The following is a 12,610-nucleotide window of genomic DNA, read 5'->3' on the forward strand; positions in this document are numbered from 1 at the left end:
TAGGCTTCCTGGTGGAGGGAACTAGTGCCTGTGTTCTGATGGATGAGGCTGGATCTTGTCTTTCTGGTCAGCAGGACTGTGTCCGGTGGTGTGTTTTGGGGTGTCTGTGACCTTATTATGATTTTAAGGAACCTCTCTGCTAATGGGTGGGGTTGTGTTCCTGTCTTTCTAGTTGTCTGCCATAAGGTGTCCAGCACTGTAGCTTGCTGGTCCTTGAGTGGAGCTGGGTCTTAGCGTTGAGATGGTGATCTCTGGGAGAGCTTTTGCCTTTTGATATTACTTGGAGCCAGGAGGTCTCTGGTGGACCAATGTCCTGAACTTGGCTCTCCCACCTCAGAGGCACAGGCCTGACACCCGGCCAGAGCACCAAGACCTTGTCAGCCACATGGCTCACAAGAAAAGGGAGAAAAAAAGAAAGAAAGACAGAAAAAGAAAATAAAGTTATTAAAATAAAAAATTATTAAAAATTAAAAAGTAATAAAAAAAAAAGAAGAGGGCAACCAAACCAAAAAACAAATCCACCAACGATAACTGTAAGGCCAACTGGCCCGAGGCAGGGGAACGCAATCAGACTCACAGGTTGCATCGGACTGAAACTTTCCGGACCTGGAGACTTTCCACCCGGGCCAGCCTTCCCACCTTTCGAGGGGCGGGACTAACAGTCCCAAGACTGATGCAACCGGCACCGGATATTGCCACGATACCCAAAGAGACCACCAAATAAGGAATAACCTGCACCCTCCCGGATTCACCACACCCCTTTCCCTTCTTCCCCTATAAATTTTGTTGGCGCCCACACCCGGGCGCGACTTCTCTGGCCCCTTTTTCTCGGACCAGTGAACCTCGCCTTGGAGCGTTCCCAAATAAAGCTTGTTTAAGCTCTCCTCCGTTTCTTGGTGCCGTTCCTTACAATAACAAGCACTAAAAACTGTACTAAAAAAAAAAAAACAGGACAGACAGAACCCTAGGACAAATGGTAAAAGCAAAGCAATACAGACAAAGTCACACAGAGAAGCATACACATACACACTCAGAAAAAGAGAAAAAGGAAAAAAATATATATCTTTTGGGAAGCCTGAGGTCTTCCACCAGCGTTTAGTAGGTGTTCTGTAGGAGTTGTTCCACATGTAGGTATATTTCTGATGTGTTTGTGGGGAGGAAGTTCACCTCCACGTCTTACTCCTCTGCCATCTTGAAGATCTCCAATCTCTCCTGTGAGTTTAAAAAATCATTTGGAGTGGACTATAGAACCATAGAACCAAAGGGAGGCATAAGAGAACTAACCACCTTTTTTTGGACTATCAATCATGCTCAGGTGCACATTATCTCATTTAATTTCACAGCAACTTTGTTAGCTATTATCTCCAGAGTTGCACAGCTCCTTTGTAAAATAATAATAACTAAAAAGAAAAGGTAGAGCAAGGATTCAACTCTGAGTCTGATACACCAATGGTTCCCAAACCTGGGGTGTGCTAAGAATTGACTGGAAGGAACCTTTAAAATAATAGATGCCACGGCCCCCCCAGACCTACTAAAATGGAATCTCTACTGATGGAGGAAGGGAAGGGAGAGTTCCTGAAAAGAGAAAAAAATTTTAAAGTTCTTAAAACTGATTTTGCAGAGCCAGATTTGGAACCACGGCCTTACTCAATGCTGCCTGACCAAGCCGTGGTTCCTAAACCAGGTGTCAGGCTTCAAGATAACCTTGCAAACTCAAACTCCAAAATTCCTCATTACACTGTCTTGGCCCTAAACGCCTGCTCTTTTCAAAATCAAGACTACCAAGACTCTAAAATGCCACGGGAAGGAGAGTGGCACTTTCCTGTGTACGGAGTACTGGGGGTGGGGGTGGTGGAATGCAGCCAAGCTCAGACTGGCTGACACTAGGCCAAAAATGAGCTGAAGCTGATAAACTTTGAAGACCAACCACGAAGGGAATTTTTTGTTTCCTTTAATCCATCACGGGGGCCTACTAATTGCACCCCACAGCTGCAACTGATCAAGGATGGGGGCCACGTGACCAGGCGCCCTCCACGCCGAAGTCTTCCGCTCTGGTTCGGCTATTAGCCCAAGAGGGACTGGAGGGAAAGCCGGAGGTTTTTATCAAGACTACGCGAGAGAGGGGAGCTCCCCAGGAAACTGAGCCGAGGACGGGGGACAGGACTCCAGCTGGAACCCAGACTCCCCCCGATATAAGAAGGCGGGGAATGCAAAATGGAGAGCAGGTGCGGTTCTGGAAGGCCACAGAGTTGACCCTAGTAGTGCTCTTTCCAAACTCTCAAATTTCTCGGGCGTCCCGCCCCTCAGCGACCGGCCGTCCGGTTTCCGAGGCGTCGCGCCGGAAGTGACCTCATGGAGGCGGTGTGGGGTCGCGGGCGCTTCCGGCGGCGGCCGCGGCTGTCTGGGTGGATGTGGAGGAGCCCCGTGGTCTCTGGGTCCTGCGGTGTTTCAGGGCCGTGTTGGTGTGGTGTGCGCAGGAGGCGCAGGCCCGGCGGCGTGGAGGTGGGAGCGAGGGGCAGGCGGGTGACTAGTGGGCGCTCGTGGGAGGGGGCTTCCGGGGTTGCCAGGAGAGTTTGCTTTTAGGCTTCGTGGTTCCAGGCCTTGCAGACCTTTTTAGAGGCGGGCACGAGCTGGGGGCCGCTTCGGGTGCGCAGGGGCCCCATTACTAAGGCTTGCCTCCGGGGTATGGTTTGAGGTGGGAGGCCGAGGGGAGCGGGATTTTAAATAGTCGAGGAATTGTGTGAGGTGTGAGGCATTAGCCGCCTAGCCTCTTAGTTTAGCCTTGCTGATGGTTCCTGCAGCCCGCCCACTCATTGCTCCCTGCTTCAGTTTCCTTTTGCACAATGAAGTACGGTGGCAGGGAAGAGCGCGAGTGCCACATCCATGACTGATAGCTGGAGGACAGAGGTGAACTGGACTCTGAGAGGGAAGGGTGACTGAGAAATAATGATACCTGCTAGGGTGCAGCTTCTGCTGAATCCTGGGGACTTCCCCTTGATTGTTTACTGCAGTTCGTGTAAGTCTTAGCTTCTTATTATCGGTAGTCTTTGTGCGATATTAGTTGACTTGATCAGTAATTGACTTGTTGAATGGTTCAAGTTCAAGTGTTTTGGTGTGTGGGAGGCATAGTCTTCACCTGCTTGGCCAGTTGGTTGTCAGTAAACCTCCCAATTCTGGAGCTAGGAGTCTTAACAGTCCTCTCCTGTGGTTACAGGTGAGGAACTCGAGACCCAGAATGGTTTTTGTTCTCTTCCCTAGCCACAGGCTAAACTGATTTCAGTCTGCGATCTGTCTCAATCCCATCAAAACGTAAGTGACTGTCCCTGAGCAGGTCACTGTTTCAACTGGAAACCTCAGATGGATTCTGTGTTTTTCTAGGCTATTTTTATGAATGGCAGATAAAGGGTACTGAACACAGAATTCCTATATTTTGGTTTCTCTGTATAAAACGGAGATGGTTACAAATAACATAACAAAAAAATTTTCTTTTTGAATTTCTGAATTTTATTTTATACACCAGGTTCTTATTAGTTATCTATTTTATACATATTAGTGTATGTATGTCAATCCCAATCTCCCAGTTCATCCCCCCGCCCCCACCCAATAACATAACTTTTTGATTGCTAAGAAGTTTTTGGTGGAGCTTTCTTGAGGGGTCAGGGCTGTGGGACTAGCAGAGTGTCTCGCAAACTTTTTGACCTGTGACCCACAGTTAATGTATTTTACATGCTGACCCTGTGTGACCCCTGCATGCACAGACTGTGTACACACACAGGAAACAAAAGTTTACCCTTTCTATATACGATGCCCTCTGACATTTTCTATTTCATTAAAAGAAAAAAAAGGTTGATTGCAACTCACTAAATTGACTCTGACCTGTAATGGGTCTGACTTCTAAAGACCTGTAGTTTGAAAAACAGTGGACTAGAAAATGTTTAATTAAGATTCTTGAGATTCCTGAGATTCTGTAAGTAATGCAAGGTGGAAAATATGTCATTTTTCTCTTCTTATCAACCAGAGGAGCAGGGTTACTAGAGTTCTTCACCAGAACAACAGGACAGGACATTCATATCTGTATCTCAAAGGGGGGCAGTATCCATAGTGATAATGTGTCTGAATTTTGGCAAGGTGTTTGAGTCTTTTCCGATGACCTGGTGGGTGAGATGGGGGGGGATTTGCCATATAGTGGTAAAATTAGATGACATCATGACTCTGAGCATCTATGTCTGTAGGGATTTGATTTGTGGGCACGACTTACAGCTGGGATTTTGGTGATCAGTGTTGAGGCTCTGTCACTTTCTTTATACATAGTGTGTATTTGAAGGCGTATCTAGAGAGTGTGCTTATCAATTTGTTGCCTTTATGAAGTGAAGAGAGAAAGTATCAGCTGGGTATTCTCAAGATTTGCCCAGTGCAGTCTAATGAAATGGAAGGGTCATCAGAAATTTAAGTAGTTTAAATATTTAATTTTAAATAGTTTAGGATGTAAGTTCTTTGTTTTTCTTTTTAAAATTTATTTAGTTATGGCTGCGTTGGGTCTTTGTTGCTGTGCGCGGGCTTTCTCTAGTTGTGGCGAGTGGGGGCTACTCTTCGTTGTGGTGTGTGGGCTTCTCGTTGTGGTGGCTTCTCATTGTGGAGCATGGGCTCTAGGCATGCAGGCTTCAGTAGTTATGACACATGGACTCAGTAGTTGTGGCTTGCAGGCTCTAGAGTGCAGGCTCAGTAGTTGTGGCGTACAGGCTTAGTGCTCTGTGGCATGTGGGATCTTCCCGGACCAGGGATCGAACCCATGTCTGCTGCATTGGCAGGCAGATTCTTAACCACTGCACCACCAGTGAAGTCCCTAGGATGTAATTTCTGACAGGTTGTAAATATTGACTTTTTAAAAATAAATACAAAGTTTCTAAATGTAATAGCAAGTTGATGTTTTTAAAATATACAGATATATTTAATTTTTAAAATATTTATTTATTTGGCTGTGCTGGGTCTTAGTTGCGGCACGCAGGATCTTCATTGCGGCATACATGATCTTTAGTTGTGGCGTGCGGGCTCTTGGTTGTGGCATGCGGGATCTAGTTCCCTGACCAGGGATCGAACCCGGACCCCCTGCATTGGGAGCGTGGAGTCTTAACCACTGGACCACCAGGGAAGTCCTCAGATAACCTTTTTTTATATTAAAAAAGCCCTCTAGGATATGGATATGTATAAATGGTGTCTTACATTACTTGATTTTCAGATGTTAAGCCAATCTTGTGTTCCTGGAATGAATCCCATTGAGTCGTGGTGTATAATACTTTTTATATGTTGCTGAATTCAATTTGCTAGTATTAAGAATTTTTGTCGCATAGCACAGGGATATCAGCTCGGTGCTTTGTGACCGCCTGGAGGGGTGGGATAGGGAGGGTGGGAGGAAGGAAGATGCAAGAGGGAAAAGATATGGGAACATATGTATATGTATAACTGATTCACTTTGTTATAAAGCAGAAACTAACACACCATTGTAAAGCAATTATACCCCAATAAAGATGTTTAAAAAAAAAAAGAATTTTTGTGAACATCTCTATGTTCATGAGGGATATTGGTCTGAAGTTTCCTTTTCTTATGATATCTTTGGCTGGCCTTAGTATTAGAGTAAAATTACCCTCATAAAGTGAGTTGGGCAATGTTCCTCTTCTTCTATTTTCTAAAAGAGTGTATGTAGAATTGTTAATTATTTCTTTCTATGTGTTTTATAGAATTTACCAGTGAAGTCCTCTGGGCCTGGGCTTTTCTTTGTAGGAAGATTTGGAATTACTAAATCAGTGTCTTTACTTGGTATAGGTCTATCCGGATTTTCTATTACTTTTTGAGTCAGTTTTGGTAATTGTATCCTTCTGGGAATGTCCATTTCATATTTTTCCTTTTCCTTTTTGAACTTGTATCCATTCTATTTATCCCACAGAATTTTATCCTAAAACAGGAGTCAGCAAAGTTTTTCTGCAAAGGACCTGGTGGTAGGCTTTGTGGGTCATGTGGTCTCTGTTAGTACTACTAAGTTCTCCCATTGTAGTGCAAAAACAGCCACAGACCATAAGCAAACAGCTGTGCGTGGTTGTGTTCCAATACAACTTTATTGGTAGTGGGCCAGATTTGGTACATGGGCCGTAGTTTTCTGACCCCTGTTTTAAAATAATAAATTTTATGCCTGAAAACCTTATTTGATAATCCAGTTATCTAGGCAGATCAGGTTTATGAAAGAGTAAGGTGGAAATGGATTCCCTTGCTTGCATATCTTTGTGTACCCCTAAGGATATGTGTATTCCAATTTGTAGTTTTGTTCAGGTGTGGTGGGAGGGGCCCTCACAGTATGATTTTCTAGGACCATAACTCGAATCCCCTATCTGGCCAGTATTCTTTCTATGAAAAGGAGATATCTGAGGGACTTCCCTTGGTAGTCCAGTGGTTAAGACTCTGCGCTTCCACTGCAGGGGGCACAGGTTTGATCCCTGGTCAGGGAACTAAGATGCATGCTGCGCCCCAAAAAAAAAAAAACAGAGACATTTGAAATAAAATTTGCTGTATCGGAGAAATTGTATAGATTACCTCATTTAATCTTCACAGTGGTTCTGTGAGGTGGTGGTATAACTGGCATACAGTTGACTCTTGAACTATTGGGCCACCAACCCTCTGCAAAGTTGAAAATTCGAGTATAATCTATAGTTGGCCCTCTATATACCTGGTTCTTCTGCATCTGCGGTTCTGCATCTCAGATTCAACCAACCGCCCATCGTGTAGTACTGTAGTATTTAGTAAAGAAAATTGGCGTTTAAGTGGCCTTGTACCATTCAAGCCCATGTTGTTCAGGGTCACCTGTAATTCCCATTTTATAGTTGAGACGATTGAGACTCAGATTAGGATAATTTGCTTGTAATTCTGGCCTGTAATGTCTGACTTCAGAAATCCATGCCCTTTTCACTATGTTGCCTTTTGTGGCAGATAGGGGCCTAGTACTAGGGTTGTACTAGATGTTTTCTTTTAAGATCTCTGCTGTTCCCAAGCTTTTGATTCTACAAGCACCTTTCTACATAGATGTGTGGAAAAATACCTAGTTTTTCAGAAATCCGTAACTAACCACTCATCCGTAACTTGATTTAATTGTCCTTAGCAGACCAAGGGATTGCTTCTTGGATCTGAGTGCTGTGAGTTCTGTGTGATGTGGCAGATGAGACGGAAGTTTGTCGGTCTGTTATTGGCAAGTTGTCTTTGAATCATTTTGGCAACTACCTCAGTTGCATAATGGGTGGAAGACCGTTTAGGTCTACCTGACTTATGTTATCTAAAGGCTTCTTACAAGAGAAATGATTCAGTAAAGTCTCATAGTGTGGCATTCGGTAGTCTGGAAATCCTGATAGCATTTGAGCAAAGTCATCCCATATCTACTTCTGTGTGTGGTATGCCCAGCATAAATGGGTACATTTGTCCACCACAAAGACATATACAAAAATGTTTAATTTTTTATTCATAATAGCCCCCAAACTGGAAATAATCCAACTGTCTATCACTGAGGCATAGTTATATAATAGAATACTACATAGTGATGAACCTCACAGATGTAATATTGAGCAAAAGAATCCAGACACTTTAAAAGAGAACCTTTATGATTCCATTTGTATGAAGTTCAAAAACAGGCTAAATGAATCTTTTGTGGTAGATATCAGAATAATGGCTACCTTTGTGGGAACACAGTGGAATCTTCTGGAGTGTTCAAAATATTGTGTCTTGATTGAGTGGTGGTTATTTGGGTAAATTAATATGTAAAAATTCATTGAGCTGTAAACTTAAAATATGTAGACTTACTATCTGTGTAATACCATGATAGAAAAGTAGAAGATAAAAAACAAAGATTGGTCTGCTTGGGAATTCCCTGGTGGTCCAGTCGTTAGGACTCTGCACTTTAACTGCTGAGGGCGAGGGTTCGATCACTGGTCCGGTCACTAAAAATCCGCAAGCCACGCAGTGTGTCTAAAAAAAGAAAAAGATTGGTCTGTTTGTAGCTCCTAGATCATCTTCAGTGGTAGCTCTTCTTTTGACATGAAGGTGTTAGCCCTGTAATTGATGAAGCCTCCTCGCTTAGTGTGTCCATCTGATTAGAAACCCAGACGTTGGCATTCCACTTGTTTTATTTATTTGTTTATTTCAATTAATTTTTGGCTGTGTTGGGTCTTCACTGCTGAATGCGGGCCTTCTCTAGCTGTGGCAAGCAGGGGCCACTCTTTGCTGCGGTGTGCGAGCTTCTCGTTGCGGTGGCCTCTCCTGTTGTGGAGTATGGGCTCTAGGCACGCAAGCTCAGTAGTTGTGGCGCACGGGCCTAGTAGCTCCGTGGCACGTGGGATCTTCCCAGACCAGGGCTCAAACCCGTGTCCCCTGTGTTGGCAGGCGGATTCCCAACCACTGCGCCACCAGGGAAGCCCCTCCACTTGTTTTAGATTTACTGTTTTCATTTAATAAAGGAATTTTCTTTAAAACTATTAAAATTCTATTTAGTTATTATTAACATAATATAAACTTGAATGTTTAATATCAGTGTCTTAAAGATATATGTTGAATGAAGAAGTAAAAAGTCTTTTCACATCTGATTAATTTCTGGTATTTCTAAAATTCTTATTACCGCTCTTCATTCTGCATCTATCTAAAATAAGCATCAGGGACTTCCCTGGCAGTCCAGTGGTTAAGAATCCACACTTCCACTGCAGCGGGCACGGGTTTGATCCCTGGTGGGGGAACTAAGATCTGGCATGCTGTGAGGTGCGGCCAAAAAAAAGAAAAAGGCAAAAATAAAATAAGCATCAGAGTAGGATTATGATGGAGTATAAATGATAGGAAAGGAACTCCATACTTTTGTGACATTAAGTAGACAAAGGCCAACCAGGAAGGGGAAAATAAGCATAAAACATGTGTTTTATGTGCCTTTTACCATCATCAGTGTTGAAATTGTGTTGCATTAGAAGTTCACCTGATCTCTTAAATTCTTTGAGATATACTGATAACTGTTGCAACTCAGTGATGGGTATGTGGGGATCATTATGCTGTTCTGTCTATGTTTGGATATGTTTGAAATTTTCTATAATAAAATGTAAAAAAAAATTTATGGATGAGCCTGCTAATGCATTGTTTCTTTTATTTTCTGTTCTGTCAGCACAGTTTTGTGATACTTGCTCAGTTAAATACTAGAGAACTACCTGAGTTTGTCTTTAGGTTTTTGTGTTTCTAATGAGACATACTTTTTTTTTTTTAACCACAAGAGTGCCTTTTTTGCTCCTTTAAATATATATATATATAGCTATTTTTCCTTTTTTAGGCTCTGTTTTATGTAGGTATATTTCTGAAATTAATATTTGAAAACTGTTTAAAACGCTATTCTCTTTCTTTTCTATTTTTCATGGGAAACACTAAGCCAGTGTTTCATTTTATACTTGGTGTTGTATGTTATGTTTATATACTCATCTGCTGTTTGCTGACTTCCTTCTGTGTGTAGGGCAGTGTTAGATTTCATATCTTACATAGGATTTTGCATAGAATATGCTTAGGGATATTGTATTTTTAGAACCATTTCCAAGGAGAGCCAAGGCATTTAAATCTAGAGTATTAGATACTCTAGATTTTGAGTGATTAACCTCTGTCAGATTTATTATATCTAATTCATTCATTGATTGGATTAATATTTATTGAGTTCCTCTTCCATTCTAGGCAGAGCAAAACAGACAAGGTCCCTTGCCCTGGTGGAGCTTACATTCTAGTGGGGTAACACATGCAACATAAACAAATAAGATAATTCATATGGTGAGTCATTTTGGAATCATAACAGAAAGTGTTGGAGAGTGTTGGGGAGTGGCTGCATTAAATTGGATAGCCAGGGAAGGCCTCTTTGGGGTGGTGACATTTTAGCAGATACCAGAAAGAAAAGATAGAACTAGCTGTTCACAGAGCTGGGGCAAGAGTGTTCTGAGAATACCTGGTACAAAGTTTTGGAGGGAACAAACTTGATATGTTTGAGGACAAGTAAGAAGGTTAGTGTGTCTGGAGAACAGGGGGAAGGGAGTGGTGAGAGATGAAGCTGTCTGTAGAGGTTAGCAGAAATCAGATCATGTAGGGCCTACAGTCCATGGAAAGGAAGTTATTAAGCAGAATCGTGACAAGTGATTTACATTTTAAAATTTGCTCTGGCTGCTATGTAGAGAAAGAATTGGAGGGGCAGAAGTGGAAGCAGAGATACTAGTTAGAGGTTTCCTGTAATTACGAGATGATGGTGACTTGGACTAGGAAGGTGGTAGTGGAGCTGGAGAGAAATAGACCTATCTTTGAGGTGGTGACAATAGGATTTGTTGATGAATTGAAAGTATGGGATGAAGGACAAGAAAGGAATCAAGGATGACTTCTGACTTTTTTTTTTTCTTTTTTTGCCTAAGCGGTGTAGTGGATATTGGTGCCATTTATTAAGATGGGAAAAGCTTGGGAGGGAGCAAATTGGGGGATGTTGAGCGTGGGGCTAAAGAAATCAAAAATTCTATTCTGGGCATTTATGAGATGCCTGACAGACATCTTTGTAGGAACTGTCCAATGTGTGAGTTTTCATCTTTATGTTTATGGAAAACCTTGCTAGGAAGTTAATCTTATTGGAGGAATGGCTAAATATTCTGTGGCATTATATAGTGCTTATGTTGGCTACATATACTTTTCCTCCTTTTTTATTGAGATATGGCTTACATACAATAAAAATGCACAGATGTTAAATGCCCAATTCATTGAGTTTTGATAGATGTGTACATCCTTGTAACTACTGCATCAGTAAAAACAGAACATTTTCATTTCAGGAGGCACAGAAAGAGGCCTCTGTGCCTCTTTCTAGTCAGTTTTCCACCCTATAGGCAAACACTACTGATTTTTCTCACTATAAAGTAGTGCCTCTTGTAGAAATTCTTATAAATAGACTCATATAAATGTACCTGTATGACTTCTTTCAGTTTTTGAAAATCATCTACGTTGTAGCATAAGTAATTTGTTCCTTTTTATTGTCCAGTAGTGTTCTGTTGTATAATTACACCATCGTTTGTTTCCTCTCTTCTCCTTGTTTCCAGTTTTCGGATATTGTGATAATGTACTTTGTACATGTGTGTACAAGTCTTTTTGTGAATATATGTTTTTATTTCTCCTGTGTAAATCCTAGGAATGAAGTTTTGGGTCATAGGTGTGTGTTTAATATTGTAAAAAACTGCCAAACTCTTTTCCAAAGTGCTTGTATCATTTTACACGATCAGCAGTGTAAGAGAGTTCCAGTTGCTTCACATTGTCATACACATTTGGTGCTTTCAATTTTGATCCATACTAGTGGGTGTAGTATCCTCTGTTGGTTTTTTCCCAATTTAATATTTTTTTATTGTGGTGAAGTATACATAAAATTTATCATTTTAACCATTTTTAAGTGTACAGTTCAGTGACATTAGGTGCACTCACATTGTTATGCAACCATCACCATCATCTATCTCTAGAACTTTTACATCATACCTAACTGAAACTCTGTTCCCATTAAATAGTAACACCCCGTTTCCTGCTCCCCCAACCGCTGGCATACATTGTTCTACTTTCTGTCTCTGTGAGTTTGACTATTCTAAATTCGTCATGTAAGTGGAATCATACAAGATTTGGCCTTTTGTGTCTTATTTCAGTTAGTATAATGTCTTCAAGGTTTATCTGTGTTGTAACATATATCAGAACTAACTTCTTTTTTAAGACTGAATGATATTCCATTTTACGTGTATAGCGTGTTTTGTTTATCCATTTGTCCATCATGGACGTTTGGGTTGTCTCGTGTGTGTGTGTGTGTGTGTGTTTAATATTTATTTATTTGGCTGCACCAGGTCTTAGTTGTGGCACGCGGGATCTTCATTGCCACATGCGGGATCTTTAGTTGTGGCTTACGGGATCTTTAGTTGCGGCGTGCAAGAGATCTAGTTTCCTGACCAGGGATCGAACCCAGGTCCCCTGCATTGGGAACACGGAATCTTAACCACTGGACCAGGGAAGTCCCTTATTGTATTTTAATTTACATTTCTCTGATAATTAATGATAATTGAACAGCTTTTCATATGTTTATTGGCTATTCATATAACTTCTTTTGCCTACTTTTAAAAAAATGTGGTGTTTCCTTTTTATTCCTGATTTGTAAGCACTCCTTATATATTCTGGATACAAGTCCTTTATCAGATATATCTATTGTGAATATTTTCTCCTTGACTGTGACTTACCTTTTCTTTTTTTCTTTTCTTGTTTTGGGGTGACTGTAACAGAAGAGGGCAGAAACATCTTTTTGCCATCATAAATTTGAGAGTTTTCTTGAAATGCTTGGCTGCCAGGGAGGTAGCCTTCACTGGAATGATTTTGAGATGGGACTAGATTATATGGAATAACTTCCTAAATATTTTATTACAGTACCTTTGTTTTAAATTTATGACTGTCTTAACCCATCCAGAGAATGATTTGGTTTGGAAAAAAGTGGAAAATAATTTGGTTTGTAAAAAAGAGTTTTCTGCTCTGGAGTATTGTAATGCAAGCTAGGTGGCTTTACCTTTTGACT

General features: G+C 41.4%; 1 protein-coding gene across 2 annotated transcripts in view; it reads left to right on the plus strand.

The window, feature by feature from the left end:
- The first annotated feature begins 2,365 nt into the window (after positions 1 to 2,365).
- Positions 2,366 to 12,610, plus strand: part of EDC3 (enhancer of mRNA decapping 3) — a 51,394-nt gene continuing 41,149 nt past the window's right edge. The window contains exons 1-2 of one of the 2 annotated variants that reach the window (XM_024761697.1): positions 2,382 to 2,502; positions 3,215 to 3,309. The gene's annotated coding sequence lies outside the window, so the exon portion shown is untranslated. Of the gene's footprint in view, positions 2,503 to 3,214; positions 3,310 to 12,610 lie in introns of both variants that reach the window. The other variant, XM_024761696.1, reaches the window with a different exon arrangement.

This window comes from Neophocaena asiaeorientalis, unplaced genomic scaffold, assembly GCF_003031525.2.
Source record: "Neophocaena asiaeorientalis asiaeorientalis breed wild unplaced genomic scaffold, Neophocaena_asiaeorientalis_V1.1 scaffold54, whole genome shotgun sequence".
NCBI classification, from domain to species: Eukaryota; Metazoa; Chordata; class Mammalia; order Artiodactyla; family Phocoenidae; genus Neophocaena; species Neophocaena asiaeorientalis.